At 34.4% G+C, this 23,093-nt stretch overlaps 1 long non-coding RNA gene across 1 annotated transcript in view; it reads right to left on the reverse strand.

Annotated features, from left to right (window-relative positions):
- Positions 1-22,808, reverse strand: part of LOC309660203 — a 33,938-nt gene extending 11,130 nt beyond the window's left edge. The window contains exon 1 of the long non-coding RNA XR_014263266.1: positions 19,257-22,808. This is a non-coding gene — a long non-coding RNA (uncharacterized lncRNA). The remainder of the gene's footprint in view (positions 1-19,256) is intronic.
- Between the last annotated feature and the right edge of the window lie 285 nt (positions 22,809-23,093).

A 23,093-nucleotide genomic window follows, 5' to 3' on the forward strand; every position in this document is an offset into this window, starting at 1 on the left:
CTGCTAAATATTTTTTAAATAATACTGCTAAATATTGAGCTTATGATTATTTGGTCTGTACTGATTAATAATGAAATATGCAGAGAAGCAAATAGCAGATGGATTGCTCACTTCTCCACATCATGTTAGTTAGTAAAGCTCAATGTTTGCAGCAATTTGTGTGTAAATGATCTGTAGCTTCTAACAGACCACAGCTCAATATTATCCCAAAAATCTCTAAACTACAGCACAGGCTTAGACTGCACAAATAACTAGGTTGTGTCTAGGTTGTGTTCTAGTCGTGATTAGGAATAATTTCATTATATGCTAAGCTAGACAGAAAAGCATTTTGCAAATTGATTTCAGTTCAAGGTAATACACTTTAAGAGGAATAATTACATAATAAAAACAGAAAGCATCCATGGGAAGGAAGGAATATAGTACATAATCTGGATTTTACTTAATAGGAATAATTGAGTAAATGAAATAAGTTTAACTCAGAAATAAGAAGGCATGATAAAAGGAAATATATGTATTCAAATATGTGAAGAGTTGCCAAATGTTAAAAAAAAAAGTAAGGAGGCTTACTTAGTATTGTCCTGAAGTTAAAAATTACAAGAATGCAGATTGTGGATCAACATATGCAAGAATTTTCCATGCTCTCCTCTTCGTTGGTGTTGTCTACACTATAAAGTTGGGAGCTCCCACTCACTGGATACATGAAAACTTAAACTGGTGATCCATCTCCCCAAGGTATAATGTATCAAATTATTGCACTTGTTCAAAAGTAGACTAGAAGATAATCAAGGTTCTTTTGACTATAGATTCTATGAGAATTTGGTGGTTATGTTAATGAACACTGTTTAGTATATCTTTAGTGAAGCCAGAGTTATAAATTTTAAAAGAGCTTTAATGTTAATAACCATATTCTATAATGTGAAGTCATACCAACTATGTTATCACCTCTTAAAAAACCATGCTAATGCAAGGAAATAAGAAGTATAATCAAGACTCTTTTAGTGGCAGCCAGAACAAACTGGAAACAGCTTGTTTTGGAAGTTTACAAAATCACTTAGCTGTAAAGTCTTGGATTGGAGTAGGTAGATTCAGGCATAACTAGATCAAAGTGATCAAAAGATATTTTTAGAAATCTTTCTTCTTGATACGTACATCCCCTCTCTCTTTCTCCATCTCTTACAGTGGGTCTTTTATCTGTTGTATTTTATTTTCTTGGAGGTTCTCTTCACATGCCAAGAAATATGACAATATGCATGTTTAGGAATACCTAGTTCTAAAACTTCCTGATCTCAGAGAGCATAAAGATCTACTTTCTCTAGCATTTATAGGGATCATAAAATAAATATTCTCATTGGCACTGTTATTTACTTTTGATTGTATTAGAAAAATCCCTGTTGTCCAGAGGGTGAACCTAGATGAAATTCACACTCTTGTGGTTGAGGATTGGAAGAACTGAGCAAAAAAATCACATGAAATTAGAAATAGTTCTGAAAAAGAAGACAAGAATATAACAAATATTTAGTACACGCACGATTAATAGCTAATCTAAAGTACACTCCAATAGACATGCCCACATGAACCATTGCCTTTCTTACTTATTTCTTAGGCCTTTTGCTATTGAACAAATTACTAGGCCCAAATCCTAGCTTTGAAATGGCCCAAATCCTTGCTTTGAAATAAAATCCAGATTATGTACTAGCTTTGAAATGTGAGTAACATCTCTGTGTAAATAGAAAATAACTTAAAGAAAACCTGAACTATTAACCAAGCATGGAAAACTTTATATACTACTTGTTGTGTGGAATTTTTAGTACACATACTTTGCCAATATATTTAGCCAGTGGCCACAAAGCAACTTAATCTTTAGTCATTTGCTCATTAAGTAAATATTTTTTGAATGCCAGCTAAATATCAGACAGTGTTGCAGGAATAGATTAATAAAGCACAATTCCTACCCAGCAGAACTCAGTCATCATGGAAATAGATCCCTAAATATGTAACTAGAATCACTATTATATATGATATTTTAATACTATATTGATATGATATCAATGCATATTACTGTCGGCATATTATATATTATTACATATAATATATATTGTGTTATATGATATATTTTTAATATGTTAATACAGATCTTCCTTGACTTACAGTTGTATTATGTCTCGATAAATTCATCATAAGTTGAAAATATCTTAAGTTGAAAATGCATTTAACGCACCTAACCTATTGAACATCATAGTTTAGCATAGCCTACCTTAAAAGGTGCTCAGAACACTTACGTTAGCCTGCAGTTGGTCAAAAATTATTTAACACCAACCCTATTTTATAATAATGTGTTGAATAGCTCATGTAATTTATTGAATACTCTACTGAAAGTAAAAAAACAGAATGATTGTATGTGTATTTGTTGTGATGGTGTGGCTGACTGGGAGCTGTGGCCCGCTGCCACTTCCCAGCATCAAGAGAGGATAGCACAGCATGTTGCTAGCCCAGGAAAAAGATCAAAATTCCAAATTCAAAGTACAGTTTCTACTGAATGCATATCACTATCACACTATCGTAAAGTCAAAAAGCCCTAAGTCAAACCATCATAAGTTGAACCATCATAAGTTGGGGACCGTTTGTATTTAGCATATATAAGTTTTAAAAGGTTAACAAGGCCTGTCAGAGCCCAGCAAAGGAATATGTCAACACTGCCCTGAGAGCTGGAGAGATTTCCCTAGATGGTGACATTTGACCTGGGCTTAGCTGGGCCTTACCAGAGGGGCAGGAGCTGGACTGGTAAACAAATGTGGGAATAAAAGAATGTGAAGCAAAGTGCAAAATATATAAAAAATGCCAAAGATTTTAGCAAGATGGCTAAAACAATGTGGCAACAGTATGGGTGGGTGTGTGGAAGGTAGGAGGCAGGAATTCTTATGAGTTTTTATTTTTCTTGGCTCCTTTACTTATTTTTAGATCTCCATATTACTTTAAAGACAGTTTTCATCTATATTTGACTAATATTCTGTGTTTAATATAAGTTATTGTTTCATCATATACATTATGCTTCGGTAGGCTTTGCCCCATAAAAAATTAGGACAGTATAAATAATTTATTTTTGTTCCTTTTTGTGGATAAGCAGTGCCTTTACACTACCTTAAACACACCGAGAAGAGAACTCCAGGACTTACTTTTCTTTGCATTTCCTCTCATTCTAACATTATTTATTTTTCATTCTCATCGCAAACTCTGATAAACTCCTATTTTATACTTGAAGTTTGTCTTAACTAGGAAAATAATCAAATTAATAAAATCGAAGGCTTCATCTGTTTTTCATTTTCAGTGATGACATTTCTTAATTTAAATCTCTTTTTTTCTTATCAGCCAGAGTCCAGTAAGGAAACCTAACCATCCATTATTTTAACAGGAAAAATTTATTAAAGAATTGTATAAATAGCTATCAAGTGTTTTATAACACAGCAGTACTAATCACAGAAAGTAGCTACCATTGTGAAATCTTGCAGACCAATAGGAAGAGGTTGGGATAATTCAAATGCAGAAATGAGGAGGTACAGCCCTGTGCAGCTACGGCTCAGACTGTCAAGAAAACTAGCTGGTGGTGGCATCCCTGAGGTTGTTTGATGAGGCTGGCTTTAGGAGTTTGGGGAGTGTGATGGTTATTTTATGTGTCAACTTGACTGGGCTAAGGGATGCTGAGATAGCTGGTGAAGCATTAATTCTGTGTGTCTGTGAGGGTGTTTTTGGAAGAGATTAGTGTTTGAATCTGTAAACGGAGAGTAAAGATATACCCTTACCAATGTGGGCGAGCATCATCCAATCATTGAGGGCCTTTACAGATCAAAAGGCAAAATCCCTTTCCATCTTTTACCTTTGGACATCAGAGCTTTTGGTTCTCGAGCCTTTGGACTCAGACTTATACTCACAGTCTCCCAGTTCTTAAGCCTCTAGCCTTAAACTTGGGCTTACACAATTGACCCCCAGGTTCTCAGGCCTTCGGACTTTGACTAAATTATATCACTTGCTTTCCTTATTCTCCAGCTTGCAGACAGTAGATTATGGGGCTTCTTGGGCTCCATAACTTTGTGAACCAGTTCTAATAATAAATCTCCTCGTATATATATTTACATCTATCCTGTTGGTCCTTTTTTCTGGAGAACGCTGACTAATCAAGAAGCAAATGGAAAACTAAAGTCAACTGCTATTACTCACACCAACAGCTGCTATTAAGGTGAAGAACCTTTGCTGGAGTGATGCTAATAGGAATAGGAAGCAAAACATGGAGAAGCAGGTCACTGCATCCCCCACCAGCTGTCCGGTTTCCTTTAGTTTTCCAATTTGCATAACCTAACAAGGACCCCCCACTTAGTGAAGAAGAAATGTACATTTGCAGCATCTTAGCCCTAGTATCACAAAGTAAAGTATAGCAGTGTGGGTTTGAAACTGAGAAACACCTGAATAACCCACTCACTGTCCAACTGGTTGAATATTCCTCACAGTTTCCAAATAAAAGAGGAAAATTTTCAATACAGAAGAGGACATTTTCAAGGCTATTACAAATAAGATAAACTACGGGTGACACTAGATCTTTTACTACTTATGTATTCTTGTAGACTCTCTTGTGTTTACATATATTCATCTCTTTACTCATTTTTTTAATAGTAGCCTTCATTCTAGAGCTAGTTCACTGTGGTAGGAAAAAGTCCTGAAAAGGTCAAGCCTTGCCTCTCTCATTGTGAGCTAGGCAACAAGGGCATGTCTCTTAATTATTTTCAGTCCCATTTTCTTCCTCCATTATCCTAAGAGTTTAGATAATATTCATTTATTTATTTACTTATTCAACAAACATTTATTGAGCTCCTAATGTGTGTGAGGCTTGTGCTACATTGTGAGATATAAAATATTGGGTGATATCAAGCTGTCTTTAAGAACCTTAGAGAATAGAGAAGATACAAATTTTAAGATGTCAAAAATTGCACTGGAAAGATTTCCCCAGGTACTAAATTTATACCATAAATACTAAGAAAAATATGTATAACTCAAGTCTGTACTTGCAGAAAGGCCATAAGCCAAGCTTACAATCATTAGATAAATATACGCCTTGGAATTATTCTGCTAGTGATTCATACAAATATTACAAATGTATGTTTAATACTATATTTTAACACATCATCATTATTTTTAACAGAGAAAGCAGTACCAGAGCAATACAAATTGTTGTGATATTGTAAAAACCAAAATGAATTGAATGCATAAAATTTGTAGCACAATGGAATAGTTTCACATTTTCTATTAGCCATCAAATTTCTAAAGTTATGCATAATGTAAAAATATATATATAACCAGTAATAATAATCAAATACTAACTCCCATGAATGACCTATGGTCTAGGATTGCAGTTAAAATAATAGATTCCTCAAAATCAGTTTTTACCAACACTGTTATCTCTATATCCATGTACTAATAATCCATTAGCTGCCTCTATTTCCCCCTTCCTTTTGTAAAGATGAGCCTTCTGTGGCTCTGACAGATGATGATAGTATTCAAAATTATTTTGTCCCTTCCATTTTCTTTGGTCTTGGTCACGTGACTTGCTCTGATCAATACATTGGTGAGCAGGAATGACCCATGACCTATGTATCCTGATCAGAAGATTTTAGAGACCTTGTGAGTTTTCAGCAGTGCTCCTGCTCCTGTGCGCTCTGTCATGAGAAGGATAAGCCATTCCATTGGGGGTGAGAACAGGAATGAGGAGACCTGAACTACCCACAGCTTGGAGCAAATCCCCAGCAACAGACCTGGACCTGTAGCTGCTGACAAGTAGTGGGAGTGAGAGACTGAATATACAAATGAACCACAGCTAGACTGTCTGACTCACAACCTGCAGCAATCAACCCAGCAAGCCAGACCACCTGTAGCAATCAGCCCAAAATATCTGGGACTTGATTAATAATTGACAGATTCCCATTTTTGTTTCCACTTCCAAGTTAGGACTGACTAGAAGAAACTAAATATGCTCTTGTAACCCTTCAGCTTCCCCCTGCCAACAGTCTCCAATCAGGGCATACCTGAAGCCTTTCCTTTTTTCCACTATAAAACTTTTCCACAGGAAGACATTCCCACTCCTCTGTCTGTGAGCAAACACAAATGATAGTGGCTGACTCATTTGCTGTAGGAAGCTCTCACTTGGGTGCTCTTTGCTTGTGTCCACGGTAGTGAGAAATAAACACGAGCCACTAAGATTTCAAGATTGCTCTTCTTCAGCATATACTAGGGATTTCTGACTATTATATTAACAGCTGACTACAGAGGAGATTACCTAAAGGGAAATGGAGAATATTTCGCCATGAGAATTTGGATTGATTTTATTGACCACATAATGTTCATAAATCAAGTAATGTCGTATTTTATGTCCAAGAGAAAGAAATCTTCAAACAGAATAGATACTGCAATATTTTACCAAAATCTTCTCACTGTCACGCCTCGTCCATCTAATCACGTAACAAAAGGCAAGGAGAAAATTTCTAGAGGCTGTTTTTTTCCCTCCCCGTGCTTCCCCCACTATAAATGATACTCAACACTACCTAGGAACTTGTTAGTAATGCAAATTCTCAACCCATCCTGGGCCTACTATGGAATCAGAAACTCCAGCAATCTGTGCATTAACAAGCCTACCTGGTGATTAGGAGCAGGCTAGAGTTTGGATATAGAATATGACATTACCTGACTTGTAAATACTATATGGCCAACAAAACCACCACAAATATCCACTATTTCCCTGTAGGTGATAGTCTTTGTTATCATTTACTACTATAATAGCATTCCTTAGTACCACTGAGTTATTCATACTATCACGCAAAGACCTTTGTGCTTTGAAGTAGTAGCTGCTAAATTTTTCATAAGAATTCTGCTGGTTCCTGCGAGAAAGATGAAGGTATAGCAGTATTTTCTAATTTCCAGGGGTTCCTTGATTGCTAAAAGCCCACCCACACATTTAATTAAGACCACTTGCTCTCAGTGCATTTCAGCTGGCACACTATTCACATTTGGGGTGTAGCATTTCTCTGTTATATGTGACTCCCCTTGCAATGAAGGGAAATTAGGATGCTTACTTCAGTGTGCTTGATATCAGTGACACTCTTCAGTCATTGTGCCATCCCAAAATCTCTGCAGATATTTTCAGACTCTGACTTTGAAGGCATGTACAGTCCCTGTTGAGAACTATTGCTCTTGGGTAGTTGCTGATTTTTAAAAAACTTTGTTGTAATGGATGCCATCTGGAAGCAACTAAGATAAAATTATAGCACATTTATATGTTTCCCTCCTCCTTTACCAGCTTTATACTACTAATCCAGATTTCATCACCAGCTTTATGCTACTAATCCAGATTTTTATTTTTAAGATAAAATTATAGCACATTTATATGTTTCCCTCCTCCTTTACCAGCTTTATGCTACTAATCCAGATTTCATCACCAGCTTTATGCTACTAATCCAGATTTCATCACTTCATCACTTGAGTGATTTCATCACTCAGTACTGTGGGCTTCTAACTAGCTCATTTCAAGCTCTTCTTCAGGTTTTTCTTTACTCCAAGCAATCTTGTATACTCTTGCCAGGCCACTACTAAACAGCACTTTTCTTAGGTAACCAGTTCTAGCACAGTTACTTCTGATTTCATAGTATCAGTACTCCTGTTTGAATTCCACATACATTTATTAACTGGCCATTTCTACTCTTCACAAAGTAAAATTAATCATTATTCAAAACCAACTCTTTGCTTCACTCTGGCAGGGTTCTCAGTGTCTGAATATACTCCTGACATTTCTACTCTGGGACTATGCTCATGTTCTTATTACCGATGGTGCCCTCTTCTCATCCTTCCCTGGTATCTAAATATTATTGCATCTTTTAATATCTAACTTAACCTTCACATTTACGATAGAGACTTATTTTTCTTACTCTCTTTGGTCTCCTGTTATTTGAACTTTTATAAAATTATTGTAAGTACCACATAATGTACAACTTTCTTACATATGGTACTGTTAGGGTACATACTTTTATAAATCATCGTTCTGTAGCCTTCTATTTTAAATAAATTTGTATTTACACTCCACTATCATGTTTAGGATGTCTAAAGCAGAGAGTCTAGTTAGAACACTAGAATATTTAATGAAAGAGACAAATGAGAGGGATTGACAAATTTAGTTGTGAGAGAGAAGAGCAAGAGACTAATCAAAGCTAAATCCAAAATTGGGCTACTCTAAAGAGAATCATGCCTGTATCAGATTTCTCCATAGAAACGGAACCAATAGGAGACATAGATATAAATGATATATATAGATATAGAGATAGATAGGTAGATAGATAGACAGATAGATGGATAGACAGACAGGTAGATAGACACATTTATTTTAAGGAATTGGCTTACATGATTATGGAGGCTGAGCAGTTCCAAGATTTACAGTTAACAAGCTGCAGACCCAGGAGACCAAATCTGAAGACTTTAGATGTGCTGATGGTATAAATTCCAGTCCAAGGGCTGGAGAAGACTGATATCCCAGCTCAAAAGCCAAGCAGGCCAAGCTCCCTCTTAGTCTTTTTATGCTATTCAGGCTTTATAAATTAATTGGATGAGGCCCACCCACATCACAGAGGGCAATCTGCTTTACTCAGTCTATTGATTCAAATGTTAGTCTCATCCAGAAACCCCCCCAGATAGTCTCAGTCAGACCAAATGTCTGAACACACAGTGGCTCAGTCGAGTTAACACATAAAATTAACCATCAGAGTGTCATTAACTAAAATAGTGAATTAAGAAGAAATTGCAGTCCTTAAAATAGTAAGGCAAAATCAAAATGTTAATAGATTACCTATGTAGAATTTTATGGTGGGCAATAGGAAATGCATCATTGGACCTAGATATTAAAAATGGTGATATGGAGCATAGACAATAAGCATGGTGGTGGCTAGGGGGAGAGAGCTGACACAAATAAGAGGAAAAAATTAGAAGGGTGATTAAAGAAATTATCACAGAATATATAAACAAAGAGAAGCATGAATTCACCTACCCTTAAAATTTATTTGTAACCCCAAAATCAGCACTCGAGGCACTTTCACGATGATTGATGGACATGCGAGAACAGTGAAAAATTTGAGTTGCCCAACATGAACAGCTCAGCTGGGGTTGAACAAAGTGATGCTTTGCCTTCTTTCTGATCTCACAAAGTAAACAAGTGTTGTAGTTGTGGTCTATTTAGTAACATTTAAAAAAATTGTGTTGTGCTTTTTGTTGGTGATTCCACTGTTTAAAATGGTCCGCAATAATAGTTGTTTTTTTAAAATTTATTTTATTTTATTTTTGACTGTGTAGGGTCTTTGTTGCTGCGTGCGGGCTTTCTCTAGGCATGTGGGCTTCAGTAGTTGTGACACATGGGCTCAGTAGTTGTGGCTTGCAGGCTCTAGAGCGCAGGCTCAGTAGTGGTGGATCACGGGCTTAGTTTCTCTACGGCATGTGGGATTTTCCGGGACCAGGGCTTGAACCCGTGTCCCCTACATTGGCAGGCAGATTCTTAACTACTGCACAACCAGGGAAGCCCTGCAATAATAGTTTAAGTGCTGTTTCATGTTCCATGGCAGAAGAACACTGTGATGTGCGTTATGGGGGGATAAATATGTCTTAGATAAGCTTGTTTCAGGCATGAGTAATGATGCTGCTGGAGGTGAATTCAGTGGGTTTTTTTCTCCATTTTTTTCTTTTTTAAAATTAAATTTATTTATTATACAGCAGGTTCTTATTAGTTATCTATTTTATACATATTCATGTATATATGTCAATCCAAATCTCCCAATCCATCCCACTCCCGACTGCACCCCCCCTGCTATCCCCTCTTGGTGTCCATAAGTTTGTTCTCTACAACTGTGTCTCTATTTCTGCCTTACAAACTGGTTCATCTGTACCATTTTTCAAGATTCCACATATATGCGTTAATATACGATATTTGTTTTACTCTTTCTGACTTACTTCACTCTGTATGACAGTCTCTAGGTGCATCCACGTCTCCACAAATGATCCAATTTCTTTCCTTTTTATGGCTGAGTAATATTCCATTGTATATATGTACCACATCTTCTTTATCCATTCGTATGTCGATGGGCATTTAGGTTGCTTGCATGACCCAGCTATTGTAAATAGGGCTGCACTGAACATTGTGGTACATGACTCTTTTTAAATTATGGTTTCCTCATGGTATATGCCCAGTAGTCGCATTGCTGGGTCGTATGGTAGTTCTATTTTTAGTTTTTTAAGGAACCTCCATAATGTTCTCCATAGTGGCTGTATCAATTTACATTCCCACCAACACAGCAAGAGGGTTCCCTTTTCTCCACACCCTCTCCAGCATTTGTTTTTTGTAGATTTTCTGATGATGCCCATTCTAACTGCTGTGCGGTGATACCTCATTTTAGTTTTGATTTGCATTTCTCTAATAATTAGTGATGTTGAGCAGCTTTTCATGTGCTTCTTGGCCAGCTGTATGTCTTCTTTGGAGATATGTATTTTTATGTCTTCTGCCCATTTTTGGATTGGGCTGTTTGTTTTTTGGATATTGAGCTACATGAGCTGCTTGTAAATTTTGGAGATTAATCGTTTGTCAGTTGCTTCATTTGCAAATATTTTCTCCCATTCTGAGGGTTGTCATTTTGTCTTGTTTATGTTTTTCTTTGCTGTGCAAAAGCTTTTAAGTTTTATTAGGTGGCATTTGTTTACTTTTGTTTTTATTTCCATTTCTCTAGGAGGTGGGTCAAAAAGGATCTTGCTGTTATTTATGTCATGGAGTGTTCTGCCTATGTTTTCCTCTAAGAGTTTGAGTGTCTGGCCTTACATTTAGGTCTTTAATCCATTTTGAGTTGATCTTGTATATGGTGTTAGGGAGTGTTCTAATTTCATTCCTTTACATGTAGCTGTCCAGTTTTCCCAGCACCACTTATTGAAGAGGCTGTCTTTGCTCCATTGTATATTCTTGCCTCCTTTGTCATAGATTAGGTGACCATAGTTGTGTGGGTTTATCTCTGGGCTTTCTATCCTTTTCCATTGATCTATATTTCTGTTTTTGATGAACACTACTTTTTATCTTATATCAATCACATTCTTCACCTCTCATTTTTATCAAAGAATTGTGTCATTTGTTTCCCACATAGGAGCCAAAAACCTCTGGTATTTATAAACCAAAGGAGGTAAAACTGTCAATGAAATGTGTATACAAAACATTTGCACAATGTTTAGGCCCAGGTGTTTTTTCTGGAAGGTTGATGTGTTGCTAATATCTAGCTAGTTGTAAATATTAAGAAGAAAATTTGAAAGTCAAAGTTCTAGAAGTAAAACTCATTTTGTACAATGAACATAAGAAAAGACTGCTGTATAATCTTCTCTTCTCTAGCTCTCTCTCTTTTAAATTAAGTAAAGCTTTGCTTTAAGGGATGTATACTTTTAATGCAGAAAATCTGAATAATTATACTTCTTCAGAGTAAAACTAGGGCATCCCAGTTTCAAATTACATTTAGCTTCTACTTAAAATTTGAAAAATGAAAGCCTAAGCAAAATAGGTGAAAGATTCCTTTCTATTCAGATAAATACACACACACACACACACACACACACACACACACACACACACACAAGTTAGGGAAGCAAATTTAAGTAGCATTTCTAGATTCTTTTTTAAACGATTCTTTGACTAAGAAATCTTAGTCAAAGGTTTGAGATGAGATTTTAAAAGGAATTCACAACATACTGAGATTAGTTTGAGACTTAGAAGCTATAGATAATTTGAAAAGAATTCCAGTGGCTGGCAGCTGTATGGTATATTGTGCGTCCTATTTGTCAGAAAATAATTTGCCTGATGTAATAGTTACCAGATCCATTGACTATATGTACAAGATAACCTCCCTGCTATAAGAGAGTGTAAAAAGTGTGGGGAAACCCTTGCTTCATGCTAATTAATTACTAGGCATGATGCATGTATAAAGTATATTAAAGTTATGAGTGAAAGGAGAAAATAAGAAAAATACAGTATTTTCACCAGTGGTTCTCAATAAAGTGAATGAGGTCAGGATGACCAAGTCTCCTCACCTTCTTAAAAGGTTTCAAATGTAGAGTATGATGTTATCTTCTTTAGTTATATTTTCAATTGGATTTGGGGGAGGAGATGTTAAAATATGTCATAAAATAGATATCTCCAACATACTTCAGATTTTAATCTTGATTTGTCATTTAAAGTCTCCTCCCACAACCCCCATTATTCTTAGAGTCTAAAAAAAACATAGCCCTGTTATTGCTTTCAATTCATGGTAATTGCAAATTCTTAGTGGGTAGAGGAGAATCTGCAGGCAATGTCTGTGGGTAAAATAGAAAAAATACCCATGAAGGGTAGCAGAATGTTACCACCCAAATATTTATCTTTGGCATAAGGATGATTTTGAGCTGATTATTTTGAGGAACAACAGATGTAGGAGAATCTCTGAAAAGAGAGTGGAAGTTAAGTTCTGTAAGGGAGATTTCCAACTGTAAAGGAGACCTCCATTTGTAAAGGTGTCTCCCTCTCTTTACAGGAAGAGGGCAACTCTAAATCACAAGAACATCTTATGAATGAAGAAGCCCCCACTTAAATCTGCATAACAAACCTTACCCTCACCTTATCAGAAAAACCTTACTTCTTCTGGTAACCTCCCCATAACTGACATCCCCATATCCATCTTCTTTTGTCTGTTGCTGAAGATGGTATTTAAGCTAGTGGCTTAGGCTACCTCAGAGAGTTTTTCATTTTTACCAGAGTATCTCCCATGTACACATGAAGCATACATGTTAATAAACTTCTGTTTGTTTGTCTCTTGTTAATCTATCTTTTACTGCAGGGCTTGCAGCCAAGAACTCAAAAACGTAGAGGAAAATTACTGTTTCCCTCCCACAGCAGCGAGGTAATACAGTAGGTAGAAGTCTCTTAGAGAAAGTGAATGTAGAACTTAGAAAAAGACACCTCATGTTCTATGAATATAAGACGAGGCACTAACCTGGTATGAAAGTTTCAGAAAAGGTCAAGCTAGCAATGTGCTGTACATCAAAAAAAAGAAAAAAAAAAAGTCTGTAAAGACACTGAACATGGATCTTTAAGGTCAAATTTTTTTTAAAAAGATGGAGGAATGACCTACTACCTTAGGTAAATTGTGGACTATTAAGGGATGACAGAGAAATTAAAACAACACATCCAATATTTTGCTAAGTCATTCCTATCATGTAAGATAATATTCAGATGCAAAGAGTAGACCAAAATTAAGACGTTAAGACAATCATTACAGGTTTCTAGCCATTTTAAATAATTTCAATTCTTCAAGATCAAAATGCAACTTAAGATACTGAAAGAAACTGCTGATACAATTAAAGAAGTAAACTATTGTTCAGCTCTAAGAGTCAAAACTTTTAAAGGACAAATAACATTAAATTCATTTGCTAGAATCCACATCTCCTTACCCTCAACTCACTGTTGTTAAGTGATGTTATAACCTCTGGACGCTAAATCAAATAACCACCTTTCCCCAGGGCCCATCTTCCAAACTGGCTTACTTTCCAATATTTTAAGGAACTCTAGATTTAGCATCTGTGATGTCTTGGACCTGTACTAGGTGCTTTATATACATTAGAACTAAGTTTCATGAAAAGCCTAAAATATATGTTTTATTAACTTCATTTTATGATAGGAAAATGAGCCTCATACCAATTAAATTTCTGGCCTAGTGTCACATAGTAGAAGAGTTGGGATTCTTCAAATATAAAAATGGCATTCTGTTCATACTTTCTCTTATTATTCCACCACTTTACTTCATTTGAGAAATATAATTCCTCTGTTAACATTGTCAACAAGCAATGCATGTGTATATTTTCCCATCAGCTTGTTTTTTTTTTTTTAATGTATACTATAGATCACTGCTTCTCAAAATTTATTGTGCATATAATCTCCTGGGGATCTTATTAAAATTCAGATTCTGACTCAGGTGTGGCCTAAGATTCTACAATTTTAACACACTCCCAAGTGATGCTGATGCTGCTAGTCTACAGCCATGCTTTAAGTAGCTAATCATTAACAGTGCTATAACACCATGGTCTGTGGGCCTGTAGTGGTCTGGAAATGATTACTCTTCTGCAATGAAATAAGAAACTTGTACAAGGATGTAAATCAGTGTCCATCTTCCTTCATAGAGAAATTTGTTAAGAAAAGAATGACAGGTGAACTAAACGATGTGCTTAATGACATGGTAGATTTACGTTCTCATAACCCAAGCACCTTACCTTATATGAGACATGGGATGGGCAACAACCAACTCGCTGACAAGCTACTTTCAGAAACACATATACTAGGAGTTAAGAGGGGAGGAGAATTTTGAACACGGAGGAGGAAGAATAAAGTAGGTTTTGCTGAAAAAAACATTATCTGTAGAAATAGCAAAAGCCTTGCTGTGAAAGGCCATAAAGATTGGGTACCTGGAGAGTATAACATCAAAGGAAGGGAAAAAAGAGTTTGGAAAAAGGGTGGTTGGAAGTTAAAGACAGACTATTCCTATTAAATCAATTTACCTTTGGCTGTGGAAGAATGTTCTTCCCACCATTCTAGCATTAGGATCTGGGAAATGGTGGTGACAGTAGTTCTCAAGTCAGACTGTTAGAACCATTCTTGAGAGCTTTAAAAATGATTTCCATGGAGACTATGATTCATTTGGTTTACATCCAATTGCTTGATCATTAGAATTTTTAAATCTCCTCAGGGGATCTTAATATATATCAAAGTTAAAAATATTGACATTATGTATAACTAGACCTCTGAAGACTAACTTGTGAAGCTAAATATTATTTATAACATTGTATAATCCAGTATTAGTATCATCAATTCTCTACATAATTCAGAAGGAATGAAACAGATTGTGGGAGAAGATAGACCAGAGAGGAGTGATTAGTAGGATACAACATGGATTCAGTGAGTACTAGTTGGTGCAAACTAGCTTTATTTACTTTTTTGGTAGTCTTTTCATATAAGAAAAATGGAATTTGCATGATAATAATACTGCTTTATCTTTCTTTTTGCGTTTGAAAGAAAAACACTTTCATGTATATTATTATGTGTGATAGTCACTATAATTCTGAATATTAGGCAAATAATACATCATTAATCTTATTAAGACTGAATTCCTTAGATAGTAAGGGACTTGCCTGCATTTATGCAATTAGATTTGCCGACATTACATAAACTCTCCTATAAATCTCACGTGCAGAAAAGCACTGTTAAAGTCTTTCATTACAACTTTTGGACAAGGTGAAAAGATGTGGGCTAGACTGTAAAGCGAATGGTAGATTTATAGATTATTAAATATATTTATTTAAAGTATGTTGATGGATGTCAACCTTGATAAAGTTTATAGTGAGAAGATCAGAGTCTGTCCTATTCTACACTTTTTAATATTTATCACTAATGAATACAATAAAGATATAGAAGTTATGGTTATCAAATACACAAAGCTGAGATTGACAGCCAGTATTCTGCATACTAGAATCCATAGTTAAAATCCTGGCAGGCTGGAATAAGAGGTCAAATATAGCAAGATAAAATTTTACATGCAGATAAAATTCTGTATTCAGTTCAAAACTTCCAAGTACATTTAAAGAGAACATATTAAGTATCTTCAAATATTTGAAGTATTTTTATGAAGAAGAGAAGTTTGATGTAGTTTGCATAGATCTCCATGACAGAAATCGAGAGTGAACCAAAGATCAAGGTAATTTGTAGTAGAACATGAAAAGATTTTTGACAGGAAAGGAACTAACATTTTTAGAATCTTTGGCCATATAAGGACTGATGTTCTGCCATATTATTCTACTTAATTATTATAGCACTGCTAAGAGGAAGGTACGTTAAACTGGTACTATAGTGAGGAATTTGAGATTACATAGGTTAAGCTTTTGTAAAAAGCCACATATGGAACATGAGGTAAACTCAGAATTGGGGCTCAAGTCAGCCTGCTTCATTTTGCTAGAAATAATTACCAAAATAATACATTCTTTGTCGTGGGAATTATTCAAACTGAGTCCAGAGAAAAGTCCCTTAAGTGGGAAACTAAAATAGATTAATTCCAAGTTTCCAAATTTTCTTTTGAGACATAGTTAGTTGATTGACCAAAGGGTGGGTGGGCATCAGTTTTAGCCTGGGCAATGAATAGTTTCCATGAGATTTCTAAATTTGGGAGCATGTTATTCTTCTTACAGGTTATTCAAAGTACCAAATCTAAAGTTCAAAAATTGGTAAAAGCTATGTTTTCTTTCTAGTTAGAGAAAGCTGGTCTAGAACTAAAGCAGAGAGAATCAGAGATGAGAAAGGGAGAGCCCAGGGGCATCCAACAATCTGATTCTGTATTTCTGAAGCTAAAATACATTCTGGTCATTGGTTCATGACAGGCACTCCTTTGCCTTTGTCTTCAGCTAGTCTGAGTTGGATTTCTCACCACTGCAAAGCAGAGTCCCCAATCACTTTTTTGCCAAGAATACCAACAAATAAAACTTAAGATACAGAAATGGCATTTGAGGATTAAGTCTTTGCATATATGAGTCACAATATTGAAATAAATTAAATTTAATTATTACACAAAAATTGTTACCCCATAATGTAAAGTTTGATATTTATCTCATCTCAATTTTTTTCTTGTGCAAATGAGTTTTGTGTTCATGTCATTGTTTAATTTTTCCAATAAGTTTGCCTTAGTAATAATGGCATAGGGATATGAAAACGCAAGTTACCAATAAGGTGTATATGACTTGACTGTGTGTGGGTTTGTGCGTTTGTAAAATCAGAACTCTAGCTTTAGTTCCTTGTGCTGCTGTATAAAATTAAACTTACTTTCTATTAAAGATATAATTACAACTGAAAGGTTTTTTAATTAAAACATATAAAGCTATACTTCCAATGTTTTATACGGGGGCCTCAACATTAACCCTGCAGTTAATGTATTTAATGAGTTATTTTATATAAAGCTAATTAAAAATTTAGGGTTTTAATATAGTCTCTGCTCCATTTTACTCTCAGCATCTCATACCATATTCAGAATAGTGAATTAAATTATGATGAAATAGTTTGCATTGTATCTATAACGATTAACATTTTGGCAGGGGTTTCTAAACAGAGCCATGTATCAGAGGGTCAATTGTTTGAAAAGAAGTCACTCTGATGGTTTTTATTCAATAATCTTGTTATAAAAATCACTCTTTAATATATACCTAGACTGAAATTTGGGATACATATATTATTCCACTAAATTTACACTTTCCATCACCTTGATTTCTAGAAACAAATGTTATTGTGTCAGTTTGGCTATTGATGTTTTACGTATTTGGTAAAAATGAGTTTTAAGTGGCTATTGCATTATATTAGAAAACATTAAGACATTATTTTTTAAGTTTTATTAAGATAGAGTATATTATTGTAAAAATTTTTAAAACATTACACAAAAATTTTCCTTAATGCCAAGAGAAGGTGGGGATATTATTCTTGTGATTTTCTTTCACATACCTGAAGAATATGAAAGAAATTACTTCTTACCAGTGAAAGGCTGACATGCGTTTTTATTATTTGTTACTTCTGGTAAAGTTATTATACGACATCTAATGTTTTGAGAAATGAAACAAAATGACAATCATGTTATTTTATATAAATCGAATTAACAGTGACAATCATGGTGTTTGAAATATGTTTATAAATATGAATATAAATACATATAAATAAAATTATTAATTAAAAACAATTTACAATTTTAAAAGGTTTTCTGAAAATATCTTAACAGTCATCCGCAACACTTGCTTTTCTTTTGGTGATAACACCACTTTTTCTTGGTGGTTATACTCTTTCCTAATTATTTAATTTCTTATAGCACTGGGACATGAGGGTGAGAATTGACATATTAATAAGCAAGGCAAAATCTAAACTAATCTGACATTTTCCTCTTTAGAATAAGAATCTTAAGTAGAGTAATATTCAAATTTAAAGAACTTAAAAATAAGCACTTCTTTTTATAAAATTCAAAATCCTGTACTTTTGGAGATCTGATTGTATTCAAATTTTCCTACAATTCTGTGAACTGTTCAATGATATTGAATATAGTCTTTTCGCATCTCTATTTGTATCTACTTATCTATGCTTAAGTGTGAATCTATGTCTGTGACATATCAACACTTTTTTAATTAATAAAAAAATTATAAAAGTGTATTTCAAGTCCTAAAACCAGCTAATTTAGTGGCATTTTAATTGTGGTTTTGCTATAGACTTAAAGTTTGTGTTCCTCCAAAATTCAGATGTTAAAACCTAATACTCAATGTGATGATATTTGGAGGTGGAAACTTTGGGAGGTGATTAGGTCATAAGAGTGGAGTCCTCATGAATAGGATTAGTGCTCTTTAAAAAAGACAACAGAGAATTCTCTTTGCTCTCCACCATGTGAGGATACAATGAGAAGCAGGCAGTCTGCAACCTGGAAGAGGGCTCTCATCAGAACCCAAACATGCTATCACCCCAATCATGGACTTCCAGCTCCCAGAACTGTGAGAAAGAAATTTCTGTTGTGTATAAGCCACCCACTTTATAGTATTTTGTTATACAAGTCTTATCTAATAAAGATAAGTTTACATATATTTTTGATATTTTAATAATGCATATAATTACGTGTGAATTATTCTAGAATTAGATTTTCCGTTCAATATTTTAAAAAAAGTACATAATAAACTTCCAGAAATCTTTATGAGAATTTCCTGGTGATACAGAAGATCAGCATGGAAGATGCAACATATAGGGTATTTCTGTGGTACCTCTTTACATAAAGACTTGGTAAAATATTTCATTTGTAATCATAATAATTTTAACTATACATTTTGAAAATTTCAAGATAGAGAATATATATATATTAATTTAAATGTATTTTCTCTAGTTTTATTGAGATATAGTTGACATATAATATTTTATTAGTTGCAAATGTACATGATGATTTGATATACATGTATATTGTGAAATATATAAGTATATATGATAAGTATAGTTAACATCCATAATCTCACATAGTTACACTTCTTTTTTTGTGATAAGAACTTTTCAGACTTGCTCTCTTAGCAACTTTCAAATATGTAATACAGTATTGTTAACTAGAGTCATTATGTTGTAAATACAGATTCACAACTTATTTATCTTATAACTGGAAGTTTGTACCTTTGACCACCTTTATTCATTTACCTCCCTCTACTATCCCCAACCTCTGGCAACCACAAATCTGATCTCTCTTTCTATGAGGGTTTTTTTTAACATATATGTATATTCCATATAAGTGAGATTATACAGTATTCATCTTTGTCTGATTGATTTCACTTACCATAATGCCCTCAAGATCCATCCATGTTGTCACAAATGGTAGCATTTCCTTCTTTTTCATGGCTGACTAATATACCACATCTTTTTTATCCATTCATCTGTCAATGGACACTTAGGTTGTTTCCATGTCTTGGCTATTGTATATAATGTCACAATGAACATAGCGATGCAAATATCTCTTTGGGGTAGTGATTTTGTTTCCGTCAGGTATCTACCCAGAAGTGAAATTTCTGGATCATATGGTATTTCTATTTTTAATTTTTTAAAGAAACTCCATACTGTTTTCCACAGTGACTGTACAAATTTACATTTCCATCAAAAGTGCACAAGGGTTCCCTGTTCTCCACATCCTAGCCAGCGTTTGTTCTCTTGTCTTTTTGATAATAGCCATTCTAACAAGTGTGAGGTAATATTTCATTGAGATTTTCATTTTCACTCCCCTAATGATTAGTGACTTTGAGCACTTTTTCACGTACCAGTTGGCCAGTTATATGTCTTCTTTGGAAAAATATCTATTTTGGTCCTTTGCCCATTTTTAAATTTGGATTATTTATTTGTTTGTTTGTTTGCTCTTGAGTTGTGTGGGTTCCTTATATATTTTGGGTTTTAACCCCTTATTGCATTTATGGTTTGCAAATATTTTCTCCTATTCTGTAAGTTGCCTTTTCATTTTGTTGATCATTTCTTTTCCTGTGTATTAGCTTTTTAGTTTGGTGTAGTCCCACTTATTTATTTTTGATTTTGTTGCTTTTACTTTAGATGTCATATCCAAAAAAATAATTGCCAAGACCCATGTCACAAGTTCTTTCCCTATTTTCCTCCAGGAGTTTTATGGTTTCAGGTCTTACATTTAAGTCTTTAAATCATTTCAAGTTAATTTTTGTAAGTAGTGTAAGAGAGGGGCCTAATTTCATTATTTTTCATGTGACTATCCAATTTCCCCAGCATCATTTATTGAAGAAACTGTCTTTTCTCCATTGAGTATTCTTAGCTTGCCTGTCAAATATTAGGTGACCATATATGCCTGGGTTTATTTCTGGGTCTCTATTCCATTCCATTGGTCTAAGTGTCTGTTTTTAAGCCAGTATCGTACTGCTTTGATTACTATAGCTTTGTAATATAGTTTGAAATCAGGATGTGTGATGCCTCCAACTTTGTTCTCAAGATTGCTTTGGTTATTCAGAGTCTTTTGTGGTTCTATGCATATTTTAGCATTGTTTTTTTCTTTTTCTGTAAAAATGCCATTGGAATATTGATATGTATTGCATTAAATCTATAGATAGTTTTGGGTAGTATAGACATTTTAACAATATTAAAATTCTCCCAACCTATAAATATAGGATATATTTCCCTTTGTGTCTTTCTTCAGTTTTTTTCATTAATGTTTTATAGTTTTCAGTGTAGAGATCTTTCACATCCTTGGTTAAATTTATTAATAAGAATTTTATTTTTTATGCTATTACAAATAGAATTATTTTCTTTACTTTTTTCAGATAATTCATTGTTAATGTATAGAAATACTACTGATATGGGGGTGTTGATTTCGTATCCTGCAGCTTTACTGGATTTGTTGATTAAGATCTAATAGTTTATTGATAGACCCTTTAGGATTTTCTACGTATAAAATCATGTCATCTGCAAATAGAGAAAAATTTTACTTCTTTTTGAATTCTGATGACTTTTATTTCTTTTTCTTGCCTGATTGCTCTAACTAGGACTTCCAGTCCTGTGCTGAATAGGAGTGATACAAGAGGGCACCCCTGTCTTGTTCCTGATCTTAAAGGAAAAGGTTTCAACATTTAATCATTGAGTATGATGTTAGTTACAGGCTCCTCATATATGACGTTTCTAATGTTGAGGTACATTTCTTCTACACATAATTTGTTGAGACTTTTCATCATGAATGGCTATTGAATTTTGTAAAATGCTTTTTCCTACATCTATTGTGATTTTTATCTTTCATTCTGTTAATGTGATATATCACATTTATTGATTTGACTACATTGAACCATCTTTGCATCCCAAGGATGAATCCCACTTGATCACGGTGTATTATCCTTTTAATGTGCTGTTGAGTTCTGTTTGCTAGTATTTTTGTTGAGAGTTTTGCATTTATATTCACCAAGGATATTGGCTGATAAGTTTCCTTCCTTGTAGTGACCTTATCTGTCTTTGGTATCAGAACAATGCTAGCCTCATAAAATGAGTTTGAGAGTGTTCCCTCCTCTTCAATTTTTTTTTGGAGAATTTGTGAAGGATTGATGTTAATTCTTCTTTAAATGTTTGGTAAATTCACCAGTGAAGCTATCTAGTCCTGGGCTATTCTTTGTCAGGAGGCTACTGATTACTGATTCAATCTCCTTACTGCTTATTGGTCCATTTAGATTTTCTATTTCTTCCTGATTCAGTTTTGTGAGGTTGTATGTTTCTAAGAATTTATCCATTTCTTCTAGGTTGTCTTGGAAGAAAGCTAGGTTTTCTAGGTTGTCTAGGTTGACCAGCATGTCTACTTGCACTCTAGGGAATAATACATTGAGAGTTTCCGTTGAAGTTATTTTAAAAATATTATATTATATTTAATATGCTACTGTCTTTCAAGAAAGGGCCAGTTAAATAAATTATGGATCATCATAAAATGGAATTTACATACCTGTCTAAAAAATGAGGGATGTATGTATTAATATACATACACTACCTATTATTAAATGAAAAAAATCAAGGTACAGAACAGTGTGACAGTGTTCTATATTTCTTATGAAATAAGAGGGATTAAGCATATATCTTTTGTCACTTGTGTAAATATAGACATCAAGAAATAAAGACAAAAAAACAGTAATAATCCTTATTTTTGTGTATTTGTAGGTTAGATGGGGGTGAGAATGAGGTGGATTTTGCATTGTATAAGTATAATAATTATATATAAATATATATAATATATAATATATACAAGTAATGTGTTATATGTGCATGCATATATATGATACACACATATAAATGCCACAAGTCCCCAAGCATATATAATGTTGAAATATACAAACTACTGAAAATTAAGTTGAAAAAATTTGCCTCGGTTATATGAAAATGAGTTATTCACTCTTTTGCTAAATAATTACCTTACACAAAGGCAATATCTAGGTAGTCAATCCAGCATTTTCTGTCCAGGTGCTTAAATTTTAGCTTTGTTGTCTTCATTTTCCTGACCTGAGGCCAGTGTTTTGACACTGGTTCTTTTTCTTTTTTTTTTTTTAACATCTTTATTGGAGTATAATTGCTTTACAATGGTGTGTTAGTTTCTGCTTTATAGCAAAGTGAACCTGCTATACATATACATATATCCCCATATCTCCTCCCTCTTGCGTCTCCCTCCCACCCTCCCTACCCCACCCCTCTAGGTGGTCACAAAGCACCGAGTTGATCTCCCTGTGCTATGCGGCTGCTTCCCACTAGCTATTTTACATCTGTTAGTATATATAAGTCCATGCCACTCTGTCACTTCATCCCAGCTTACCCTTCCCCCTCCCTGTGTCCTCAAGTCCATTCTCTACATCTGCGTCTTTATTCCTGTCCTGCCCCTAGGTTCTTCAGAACTATTTTTTTTTTTGATTCCATATATATGTGTTAGCATACTGTATTTATTTTTCTCTTTCTG

The sequence above is a fragment of the Balaenoptera physalus genome (assembly GCF_965194825.1).
Source record: "Balaenoptera physalus genome assembly, chromosome: 4".
NCBI lineage: Eukaryota > Metazoa > Chordata > Mammalia > Artiodactyla > Balaenopteridae > Balaenoptera > Balaenoptera physalus.